Genomic DNA, 13,160 nt, shown 5'->3' with positions numbered 1-13,160 from the left:
CTCGAAGCCTGCAATTTACAAACAATTCACTTACTGTAACAATGCTTTAGAAACTCCTTTAATTATATCCTCAAGTGAGAGTAGGGGAAAAAAGTAGTAGGCCTCTAAACTCATTCACCAAATGCACAATCCTAATATTTCTGTCAAGTTCTCTCAAAGTTGTTAAATATAACCTATTATGGAACTTATATAAATTTCTTCAACACAAACATTACATGAATCTGATTATTGACAATTTTAAAAAGTATTTTCCAACTATTTATATTTATTTTTCAGTAATGTTTTACTCTGTATTTTAAACAATTTGGAATTGATTAAAATATAATATTATAGCCTTTTATTCTACCCTGTATCAGATTACCTGTAAATATCAGGGTGAATAAAAATTAATGATTTTTTTAAAAAATTAAATAAACTTTTTAAAATTTATATTGGATACTTTAATTTGTAAATTAAAGGCACCTTTGCTGCCTAAGATCCATCTGCAACATCAAGTGGCAGGACAGGATCCCCAGCACTTAAGTCCTTGAGAGGTGCCAAATTCCTGGCATCAAGAGTATGCTCATCAGAACTTAATTTCGCTGGGTCAGACATTTGGTCCACATAGAGACTTCCCATATATCAAAAGTGGTGTTTTACAGCCAACTGAGCATGGGAATCCACTCTAAAGGTCAACCAATCCTCAGATACAAAAACACCTTGAAGGCCAACCTCAAAGTATGCAAGATGGACATTAAAACCTGGTTAATAAATTGCTCTGGACAGATCCATATGAAGAGATCTGTAACATGAGGCCATGTCTACGTTTGAGGAGTAGTGTGTAAGGTCTTTGCAGAAGAAGAGAGAATGTCTTAAGGACAATGCCTCAAACCCTTCTCTCAGTAAGACTACACTTGCAAGACATGTAACTGCATCTGCAAATCCAGGATTGGCTGAGCTTCCCATGTGAGAAGCCATAAAAACAAACAAATCCAGAACTTAAGTTAATACTGGCTGAACACTCATCCATCAAAGCAACGGGATCCATCAGTTTATAACACACACACACACACACACACACCAAAGACTCCCATTGACTTCAATTGGCTTTTGGACCAAGCCCTAAGGGCCTCCGCCCACAAGCATTTATGCATGTCAGTAACTTTATGCAAGAGTAGCTCCACTGTAGTCAACAGGAGTACTCACATACATAAGTGCTTGCAAGGTCAGGGCATAGCTAGGAATAAGTTACTTTTTATATACATTTTTGCAGAAAAATGTTTAATTTTTACAATTTTATTATATAAAGTTATAGTACTAGATATTTAGTGTGAAAATGGACAATGTCTCCTGGTTGCAACAAGGATCTCATCTGGAAATATTCTGAAGAAACTCTTTAGCGTTGCCAATGTTAAGAAAGGATTACATGCATAATGTAAAAAGTGCGACAAAGATGTGGTGGCAAGTCTAAAATAACATTCTGAAAATTGTGCTGCTGATACTAAGAATGAAATTGAAGATGCTGTTTCAGTCAGTCATTCTGAATATTCTGGATCTTTTAGTAAGAAATGCTAAACTTTTCACTGAATTTGGAAAAATATTTAACCTTAAAAAGTTATAATTGTTCATAAATGCTGCTGTTACTGCCTTTCATTTTTGAGTTACAATGAAAATCAGAGCAGTTTATCTATTTCATTTGAATTTGTCTATTTTTAAATGCTTATGAAAATTAGAAGTTTTTCATTAATAATGTATCAACTATTGCAGAGTGACTGGGTTTCAAAATTTATGTAGAGATGTCCAGAGAATATTGATTGATAGTCCTTTTACACCAATTTGGGTGCTAAGCTTTTAACTTGACAGTTGCATTCATTCTGTCTTGGGAGGTAAAGAATTTAATGTATTCATTTGAATTGTATGGCTCTATTCTAATTTGTGGGGTTACTGTAGTATTTCTTGTTACATTTTTAATTCATTGGTAGAGATGCTCAGACTATAAGATAAGCACCTTTTCCACTTTAATATCTCAAATAAAGTAAAATTAATTTGAGCTAGTATAGTTGGACAAATGAAGTAAAGTAACAAGCAAGCAAGTTGGCTTAATGTAATTAAAATGTATTTTTGTCATTTTTCAAATTACTTTTTTACTTGTGAACCGAATTCCCTTATACATGTTAAAGGTCTTGACCAGGGATCGGCAACCTTTGGCACGCGGCCCATCAGGGAAATCCGCTGTCGGGCCGGGATGTTCTGTTTACCTGCAGCGTCCACAGGTTCGGCCGATCGTAGCTCCCACTGGCTGTGGTTCACCGTTCCAGGACAATAGGGGCTGCGGGAAGCAGCACGGGACAAGGGATGTGCTGGCCGCCGCTTCCCACAGCCCCCATTGGCCTGGAACGGTGAACCACAGCCAGTGGGAGCTGCGATCGGCAGAACCTGTGGACGCTGCAGGTAAACAGACCGGCCCGGCCCGACAGCGGATTTCCCTGACGGGCCGCGTGCCAAAGGTTGCTGATCCCTGGTCTTGACTCTATAACAGATTATATGAAATCATTGAATATTTAAACACTATTGTTTTCATTTTATAAATATGACATGTATCTTTATGGGCTTGTTAGTAGTGATTGCATTCCTGCTTAAATGGATAAAATAAAGAATGCTTTCTACAGAAACTACTGAAAACGGGGGATAATGAATGCAAATCTCCAGTACTGAAACAATACAGTAAATGACCCAACCTACTCTAACGTTTTGATTCTTTGTTAGTGAACCAAAGTCCCACTATGCCTTGTGTTCATAATTCTTTGTATTTAAGATTAACCTAAAATGAACTTTAGTTAACCCTAGTGCTTTGTGTTAAACTAATGTTCACGAAAATGTCTGTAACCAGTAGGACTGTACTTAATTATCCACTTTGTTTTTCACTCTGACTTAGCTGACTTAGACCAAATGCCCAGAAAGGGACCAGTTGTAACTGATATGGAGCAGGTGTTTTCTGTGATTAATAAAACAAAAATCTATCAAAAGGTGCTTTTAGCATATCAAATAAGTAAAGCAGATACTATGAAAAAAGCTTCATGGGGCAATAGGTCATTTTTTAAATCTCTTTTCTGTAAACACACATAGCATATAAAGGAATGCCTGTTATAGATGTATGCTGTAATGGACAAAATGGTGTAATTGATAAGGGATACTCATAACTACACTGTAACTGATAAAATTAGTAATTGACCAAATGGACAAGGAATATTTGATAAAGCAGATGTGTTCTGTAATCAATGTAACAGGAAACCACTGATTAATGTCTAAGTCATTAACAGCTAAAAATGGTTACAGATGTCATTAATTTATTGATTAGCACCAGCAAAATAGAATTCAAAATAAACTAATGTCAGCAAAACCACCCTGCAAAAATAGCATGAGAAAGGGTTTTCTGTGTTCTAAACTAGTATATAAAGAGCTTGGGAAGTTAGGAGTGAACTGAAATAAGCTCCCATCACTTCTCCAATTACAGAGAGTAGGGAACATGTTTTCCTTTCTGTATAGCACTGTATTAACTACTGATAGACTGTCATACTTAAATAAAACTTCAGCTGAGTTAGCTATTTGACATCATGCCTTATTATATTCAAACATACAATAGAAGTTTCACCCCCTTAGGAAAAAGCAGAAAAGAAACTTCAAATTTTATAAAAATAACAGCCCTGATCCAGGGAGAGACACCATCCAGAACTGACAGGCACGAGACTGTGATCAACAGAAACAGGCTCTGTGGGAGGACCTCAAGTATTTTAGCCCTACCAGGATCTCCAGGTGGAAGATGGGTGAACACCTGGTAAGCTAAGGATACCTATAAATGTTTGTTTTTTTCTGAAACACTTTTTTTGAATAAATAATACTTTGCTTTATGAAAGCGGACTGATCACTGGATAACCCTGTCATTACCCTGAGAGATCAGAACTGTAGGCAAAATCATAACGAATTGCAGGGATCTGCAACCTAAGGCCCTGGTCTGAGACAGTTGATGGCTGGAGGCCTGAGACCTAGGTGGGGTGCCCTGGAGGAGACCATGAGGATCAGAGTTGCAGCTAATTTGGGGATTTTGACAACCTCATTGACGACTATCTTGCAAACAACTTATGCTTTTACTTAACTTTAAGCATGTGAGTAGTCCCACGGACTGCACTGGGTCTACTCTTGTGCTTAAAATGAAGTATGTGCACATTTACTCAAAGATTGCTGGATTCAGTATATGATGAGATTAAACAGCATGTGCACTATTCCTGGAGGAGAAAACTCTTACTGAGTCTTGATTGGTGGAGCAATATTCACAATGTCCATTAATCATGGAAATCATGTGAAATCAAAATATAGGGTTGTGTAGCGAGTGGGCGTTGCCTCCCTCCCTGATGGACGGGGAGAGAGCTGCAACCGCCCCCTGCTGGGCAGAACTGGGATACCCGCGGCCACCCTGCCGGAAGCACAGTGGCTGGGCAGGAATAGGAACTATAAAAGGCTGGCCCTCTAGCTTAGTTGGGGCAGAGTGGCCAGAGGAGCAGAATGTCTTTCCCCTGCTGCTAGAGCCCAGACCTGATGAAAGCTAGTACAGTGCCAGAGACCCGGAAGGATGACCAGAACTGCCAGACACCAAGGACCTATTCGGGCTGCCATTTGCTGTTTACCCGAGCGAGACCGATGACAACCCCGGAACCCAGTTACCTGTCCTGAACTGAGAGTGTAGGAAGGAGCCCAGGGAAGCCGAATAGGGTTTGGCTGTGTGACCGACTGCAAGCTGGCCAGCATGTTGTGGTCAGATTTTCCCATTGACCCAGGGGCAGACCACTCTGCCACTGTTAGGGCCCTGGGCTAGGACACAGTGGAGTGGGAGGGCCTGTGTCCCCCTGCCACCTCACCGTCAGGGTGGAATCCTCCCCACTTTGTGGTGAGGAGGCCTGCATTAGTCTGGCTCCCCCCTGAACTAGGATGGCAGATGGTTTGCTGACTCTCACACCAGAGAGCTAATCTCCCCACTGTTGCTCTGCCTGACTGCAGGCCAGAGCCCCTTACCTGAACTGAGTGCTGCCCTGCCCTGATTGAGGGTCTGCAGGAATAGACTCTATATTGCTCTCCCTGATTCACTGTAGGTCAGAGCCCCTACTGGATTACTGCCCTGCCCTGATTTAGGGCCTGGGCAGATAGACTCGTTGCTGCTCTCCCAGACCACAAGCCAGAGCCATTAACTGTGTGTCGCCTCGCCCTGATTCATAGCTCTGGGCCTATAAACTTATCACTGCTCAGTCTGACTGCAGGCCTGGGACACTAACTGTGATCTAATTTTCCCCTGAACCGAAGGAGTCCAGAATTGTCGTAGCAAAGAGGGTGTGGTCTCTCCCCCTGACGGATGGGGAGAGAGCTGCGACCACCTTACAGGTTGTATGTTTGGAATAAACATTTTTGACACATAAATGCTGAGTCTTCACTGATCAGTATTTGATAGAATTAGCAATAAAACCTATAACTGAATAAAAACTCAAATGACACATGGACAACTTAGTCACAAAGCTGCAAATGTGACGAAGAGGAAGAAAAAAAATCTCAAATCAAAATAATAAGGTAAATCTGGAACTCATTACACGTGCTGCAGTACTCATGTATCCTTCACTCAAAAAATTAGATACTCCAGGAATAATGGAAAACATTGCTGAAACTGTAAAATACTTAAGTTATAACTACTTTGCCTCATTTTCACCTAAGAGAGGAGGTTCAACACTATCTCTTCCATAAGATATACAATAACCAACCTATCCTAATGACAACTGGTAAAGCGGATTGTGACAAAACTGATTTAAATCAATGTCTTTTTTTTTTTTTAATTAAGGCCTTGTAAAACTAATTTGAAAATGTGTGCCACTGCAAATTTAGATTAAAATGTATAATTTACTAAATTATAATTGCTGGTTTTTAAAAACACTCCACTACTGGTAGGATATCTTATTTTAATTATACAAAACTGCTATAGGCAAAAAACAATACTGAAAATTAAGGACCTGATCCTGCACACATTTAAGGAGGACCATGACTTTACAGCACTCAAATTAAGCATGTGCATAGGAGATTGCAACATCAGAAAATAAAACTATATTTTTATTTAAAACTTCTCTTAGGGTGTGACGGGGTTTACAGACCCCACACAAAGGCTAACAAGTAAATGGGCAGTACAGGGCCAAGAGGCCCCTTCCCTAACTGGCTGTAGGGCATGCTCCAAATGGAAGATCTGCTTAAAAGGGGACTCTGTCAATCAAGCAGGGAGAGAGTGAAGGAGAGGCTGTCTTGATTGGGAGGAAGCCAGTTTGCAGTTTCTGGGACAGAGTGATCTACAGGTAAAGGATCTGGGCTGGCTATGGTAAGACCCAACTGGGAGACCAGGGGCCTCACCCTTTTCCCTGCAAAGGGAGAATAACTGCACACTGAGAAGTGGGCTGGGGAATACCCATGTGATTATCTGAACTACTGAGCCCTATTAGGAACTCTCCACTGGGAGGGCAAGAGCACTGCAAACTGAAAGAGAGGGGAGGTAGGAAGCAGTCCAGGGAAGGCTAGTCTGGTGTATCGGGAAAAGGTAATTGAGACACTCCTCACCCCTTCCCTACAGGCTGGGACTTAGGGATCTGGGCCCTCTCTCTCCACAATCTCCCTCACCACTCAGGAGAACTCATGGAGCACCAGGGTATGAAGACTGTAGCGCAAATGCCGGGCCAACAGACCACACAGCAAAGCCATTCCAGGATGGTGAGGACTGCTGAACCATGGACTGCCCACCAGGCCTCCTGACCTCTGGGTGAAGCCTGCTACAAGGGGACAAAATCTTTGTCACTTCAAGACATCATTGCTCCAGTGTTAACAATGAAAACGTACTTAAGCTTTCAATACATTGACAAAGTTATTGTCAACTTTTATATCAAAATTTTCTAGGCCAAATCTTTCAAAAACAGGAGACTAAAGTTAGGCTCCGATGCCCATATATAGGCACCTTACAGTGGGATTTTTGCAAAGTACCTAAGTGATTTAGGAGCATAAGTCCCATTGACTTCAAACTACAAAGTCTGGTAGAGTAGATTGGTACAAGCATTACACCTTTGTCCTACAGTCATCAGTGTGGCCCATATGCACATTACTCCTAGGGGAATTCTGCATCAATGTGTGGGCACAGCATTCATATCCTCCACAGATTTCTTTGCTTTCTTGCAGAAAAATGACTTCTGAGGGGAATCAAAGGGAAGCTGCAAGAGTGGTCACGTGCCTCTGCCCGGCAGCCAAGAGCAGCTGGCACAGATGTAAATCAGTGCAGGGTGGGGGCTGTACATGCATGGGGAAACGTTAATCACCACTGTGGGGCGTGTGTGTGCAAGCAAGATAGACACTATACCTCTCATTCGCTATTGCAGCAGGCCCAGTGTGGAGGGGGAGGGCTTTGGGATGTTTGGAAGTAGGCGCGAAGCAGGCTCTGTCCCCTCAGGCAGAGCATAATGTAGCAGCCTGCCTACTTAGTTGTTCCCATTGATCTTAGTGACTTGTTCCCATTCTTAGTGAATTCCCTCAGGAGCATAAAACAGGTGTAAAAGTGTTAAGACTCCTTTACATTGCCAGAGTGAGGTAGAGAAGCCTGATTATAAATGATAGTATGGCCTTATAAATGCTTATGATGCTTTAGTGATCAGAATTGGTCTAAATTTTCCTATCAAAATGCGCTCCCTGAACTATTTACTATTGACCTTTCTGGAGATGGTCAGTAGCCAATATAAACTGTTTCAAAGTAGCAGCCGTGTTAGTCTGTATCCCCAAAAAGAACAGGAGTACTTGTGGCACCTTAGAGACTAACAAATTTATTTCAGCATAAGCTTTCGTGGGCTGCAGCTCACTTCTTCAGATGCATAGAGTGGAACACACAGACAGAAGATATTTATACATACAGAGAACATGAAAAGGTGGAAGTACGCACACCAATTGTAAGAGGCCAATCAATTGAGATGAGCTATCAGTAGCAGCAGAAGAAAAAACTTTGAAGTGATAATCGAGATGACCCATAGAAGGTGTGAGGAGAACTTAACATGGGGGGAAAAAAATTCAATTAGTGTAATGACCCAACCATTCCCAGTCTCTGTTTAGGCCTAAATTAATTGTGTCTAATTTGCATATTAATTCGAGTTCAGCAGTCTCTCTTTGGAGTCTGTTTTTGAAGTTTGTTTGTTGCAAAACTGATACCTTCAAGTCTGTCACTGAGTGATTAGAGAGGTTGAAGTGTTCTCCCACTGGTTTTTGAATGTTATGATTCCTGATGTCAGATTTGTGTCCATTTATTCTTTTGCGTAGAGACTGTCCAGTTTGGCCAATGTACATGCAATGTACAATAAATAAACTGTGAGTTTGATTCTCCAGCCCTTACTCTTCAGTTGCCTGTGATGTAATATTGAACATATGGGTGCATATTTTTGTTGACTAGTAATTAGAAATAAAGGGTCAAACATAATTACATTATTAGACAAAGAGGTTTGGGGATTGCCTCCAATGCTCCCCACTCCTATTCTCCGTCCAGCTCAGCAGTCCACCTGAATCCCTGTCTGTTATTTCACCCTGTTCATCATCAAAGAACAGCAGAGATCATCCTGAGGCACTTTTGCTGATAGCTTAGCTTTATTGACCTTTAGGGTATGTCTACACTACCGCGGTAGTTCGACGGCTGGCAATCGAAGTTCCGGGTTCGATTTATCGCGTCTGGTGTGGACGCGATAAATCGAACCAGGAAGCGCTCGCCGTCGACTGCGGTACTCCAGCTAGACGAGAGGAGTACCGCGGAGTCGACGGGGGAGCCTGCCTGCCGCGTGTGGACCGCGTCTGAACCGCGGTAAATTCGAAGTAAGGTATGTCAAATTCAGCTACGTTATTCACGTAGCTGAATTTGCGTACCTTACTTCGACTTGGGGGGTAAGTGTAGACCAAGCCTTAGAGTGGTACAAGTAATCATTTTGGTCAAGCATATGCTTGATTTAAAATTATCAGTACATTTATTTATGGCTGGTTAAGAAGTACAAGGATGGAGGCTGTTACCCCAAAGTATGCCAGCTAGTGGGTGCCCAGGGGGTCATCTTCAGCCGGGGATAGCAAAAGTGTAGCATGTTCTGACCATGCTCCTTTCCCCACCCCTCCTTGTTTCCTATATAGGGATTGGCATAGGTCAGGACACTTCCATACCAAGGGAATTCTCAGCTAGGAAAATCTGTGTTTTCTTGCTTTTCTCCGGTGCCAGAGTGGCATAATAGGGTTAGATTACAGCTCAGGATCTATTTTACTTACCCATTAAAAAAAAAAAAAGACTGAGGGCAAATAAAACATTTATCAAGCAGTCAATAAAATGTCAGGACAGTCAGAACCAAGCACTTCCCAAAATAGCCGGCCAGATCCAGATGAAGTTAACAAATGGCAAAAATAAAAATTTTGCACAACCTGAACTGCCTTACATCATGCATCAAAAATGGCTGCATCAGCTTCTCTTGCTCAAGAATCCCCTACAAAACTGCATGCGGATGGGGACAATTTATTTTGCAATGTTGTTCTCAATCATGACCGACTGTCTGTAATTGTGGATCATTGTGCATAAAAAAAAAAAAAACCCCACACCACAAACTGAAGGAAGATGAGACTCAAGAGGAAGGCAGAAACCAACATCAGAAGACTATTACAAGTACACTGAAAAACAAAACCCAGGCGAAGAAAGAACATGTGGAAGCGAATGGAAATACAAGAAAATGTTCTTATGCTGAAATATAAGATAAGTAGCTTAGAAGAGCTATAGCAATGGGGGTCTCTTCACTTGCTCTAAGATCTTGAATATACAGTTGTTTTTGAACTTTTTAAAGTAATGACTATGGTCAGTTTTCTGTTAATAATAAATAATATACTCTACACTAACTTGCATTTTCATGTGATATTTTACAGCTGATTCATTTAATAATGCATTTTTGTTATTGAGTGTGCCTCTCCTTAGAGGCATAAGCCAAATATTATATACACACATGATTATTTTACTATATTTTAAATCTAAATTAAAATCTAGAAATTCAGAATTAAATACAGTTAGAATAAATGATTAATCTAAGATTAACTATGTTACATGGGTAGTAAACATTTGTCCTCACTCAAGACTTATCTAACTGCTTCAACTTTCAAATTTGTTCAGCATGGGTGAAGACACTAACAGGTGCCAACATCCCCTTGTCAAAGACCGACCACCCACTTGTGAGAGAATTTCTTGACAGTAGGGTCTGGAATGGGGTGTGCGATTCCTGGACACAACTGACTGAGACATGCTTACCTGAAGTGTACCTCAAAGAAAAGGAAAACTGAAACTTAAAGACAAGAAAATCGCTGTTATTTTTGAATGTTGTGATGATGAGGCAAAATCAGTTCTGAATGTACTGCTTGCACCATTAGAACCTGATTGCAGTGGGCATGTTTACTCTTTTTTTTTTTGGTGGATACAGTGTTTTTTAGATGCTGTTAATCACTCAACTGTTTCACAGGCTGTAGTCAAATCTGTAAACGAATACCAGATTGATCATGAAAATGTTGTAGTAATTGATACTGACAACACTACTTACATGAAAAAGGCATTTGATTCTGTGTTTTTCTTAGAAAACACTGTTTCCAAATTCTGGGCATATCATCTGTTTGGCACATATTGTTAACTTAATTGGTGAATCATTTAGAAAGCCTTTTCAGCTGGTTGATACATTTATAAGGTGCTTCAAAAACATGTTCTATAATTCCTGTAGTACGAAAGTGAGGTACCTCCGTTTCATGAACCAGAAACTACAAGAGTCTTCAGATGCCAAAGCATCCATGCCTCCTAGCCCAGATGGAACACACTGGAACAGCTGGTTTCATGCTGTTCAGTATCACTCTAAGAACTTTCAGTTCTACAAAGAGTTTTTTAATGAAGAGTGCAACAGCAGCTCCCCAATTTCTGTGTAAACAATTCAGAAAATGCTGAATGACCCAACTAAGTATGCATTGTTGAAAATACAGATCATTTTTCTAGCACAGAAATGTGAACAAATTTTCAGTTTAAATCTGCCATTTGAGAGCAGGAAGCCTTGCAGTGTTAACTTATTTGACCTTCTGTAAGAACTACAGATATATTTCAGTTCACATCTAGAGCTCCCTTTCTTCAGAAAGCACCTCAGAGTTCTTTAAATTTAGAGAGGCAGAAAACATATCTCTGTTGAAAAACTTGCCTGTCTCTCTTTAAAGAGGCCATGAAGCTTCTCAAAAGCTTGACAAATATTTCTCATTTGGACAAGAAGATCTGAATTTTCTGAGGCTTATAGATTATTTGATCCTCATTGTGTTTATATCCTGCCAGACTACTATATTTTTAAGCAATACCTGGGTTTTTCTGAGGTACCTGAACAGGAGCTAAAATTGTACAGGGAAAAGATTGTGCCTGAAGCTATTCAAAGTCAAGTTATTTTTGTAGCCCTCCAAGTGTTTTGGCTTTTAGAGAAAGACAAAATTCCAAACTGCATAAATGCTGGCCTGGAATTGCATAAATGCTGTCTCAAACTCTGCAGATGCAGAGTTTTTCACTGTATAATTTGGTCCTTTCTGCCAGAAGGAAATCACTACGTGAGAAAAACTTAAAGGCTCTTTGTTTTCTGTACTATAATTTAAATTAAAATACTGGATTGTACTAAAATGCAGGACAATGATTAGCAAAAATGTATGACTTTCATGTGTGAAAGTCTAAGCAATTTAAAATGACATTCTATTTTATTTTTATTTTGCTGCTTGGTGTTCTGTAATGTAATTTAAATGAAAATCCAGATTATAAAGCTGGATTGCAGAGTACTGGTTACCAAGTATTATTAACTTTTTTGTATTTAGGAAATGCTGAATAGTTATTGTGACTTTTTCCCCCCCTGTATTGTAGTTTAAATAAATTACCAACGTAATTGAAACTGGCATGGTTATATTTTGACAAACAAAATGTGTTGAATATTGCAGAATTTTTATATTTTTGGTGCACAATTTTCCCAGAAGTAGCACATATTTAACTCAATGCACATGAGTAGTCCTATTGACTCCAATGAGATTACTCATAAATAAAGTTGTGTATGTTTGTAGAATTGAGATCTAAATCTGAACCACTGAACTGATAGAAAATACATGTGTACATAGTTGACATAAGCAATAAACCAGCTTTTTTCCTTCTGAAATATTTAGCGCAGGCACAGGAAACATTTTCTAAACTTGGACTACTCGTTCTAATTTAAGAAAATGACTAGGTGTAAACACCTAGTCCTTATTTTTGCTAATCAATACACAAAATCAAGTGCAGATGAAGATATATTCTAGAAATTTTCTCTGTTTAGTTTCTCTCATGTATTCAGTTTACTTAAACTTATTTAACCCTTACCTAACTGTATATTTTTATTATATAGCACTTAAGCAAGTTTGATTTCAATGCACAGATTTTGTTTTGGTTTTTCAGCAGCTCAGAAGAATACTGTGGAGAATGAAGAACCAGCAACCAGTATTAACATGAGTGAGACTTAGTCATAGTTCTTTATGGGATAAAAACTATTAGTCACTATAAAAAAATCCATACAATTGTTGCATAACATATAAATGCAATAAAGCAAAAACATTTAAAACATGTTGGTTTCAGTTTTGCAAATTATTCTAACAGTCTATCTTACATATACCATAATTTAATTTAAAAGTTAATTTCTAGTAAATCAGAAATAGTACATTCACCAATTTTTACTTAAACAATTAAGCCTCTGAAGAAATATATTTTGTATAATTTAGAATGAAGGATAAAGAATAAGGTAATAATGTAGCATGTATTAAATGTACTGATGTACGATTTGACCATATCCTGCCAGCCACCCTTTTTGAATAGCAGAAAGGAATGGCCTAACAGCCATTGGTAGAGAGGCATCAGCCAGAATTTCTTTGTGTCTGGACTGATTTCAAGGCAGTAACAGACCTTTGAGGGTCACCACTTTGTTGTAGGCTTAGCATTTTAAAATAAGTAAAAGAATGCCATAATTGTTTTTCTTCTGCATTGCAATTTAATGTTCCTGTTCAAAATGTTCTGTGTAAATTAATTCTGTTTCGTG

The 13,160-nt window shown here is 39.4% G+C and overlaps 1 pseudogene; it reads left to right on the top strand.

Moving 5' to 3' along the window:
- The first annotated feature begins 9,388 nt into the window (after nucleotides 1-9,388).
- On the top strand, nucleotides 9,389-11,007 carry LOC135876278 (uncharacterized; annotated as a pseudogene).
- The last annotated feature ends 2,153 nt before the right edge of the window (nucleotides 11,008-13,160 follow it).

Source organism: Emys orbicularis, chromosome 3 (assembly GCF_028017835.1).
Source record: "Emys orbicularis isolate rEmyOrb1 chromosome 3, rEmyOrb1.hap1, whole genome shotgun sequence".
NCBI lineage: Eukaryota > Metazoa > Chordata > Testudines > Emydidae > Emys > Emys orbicularis.
This window is presented reverse-complemented; position numbering and strand designations above follow the sequence as displayed.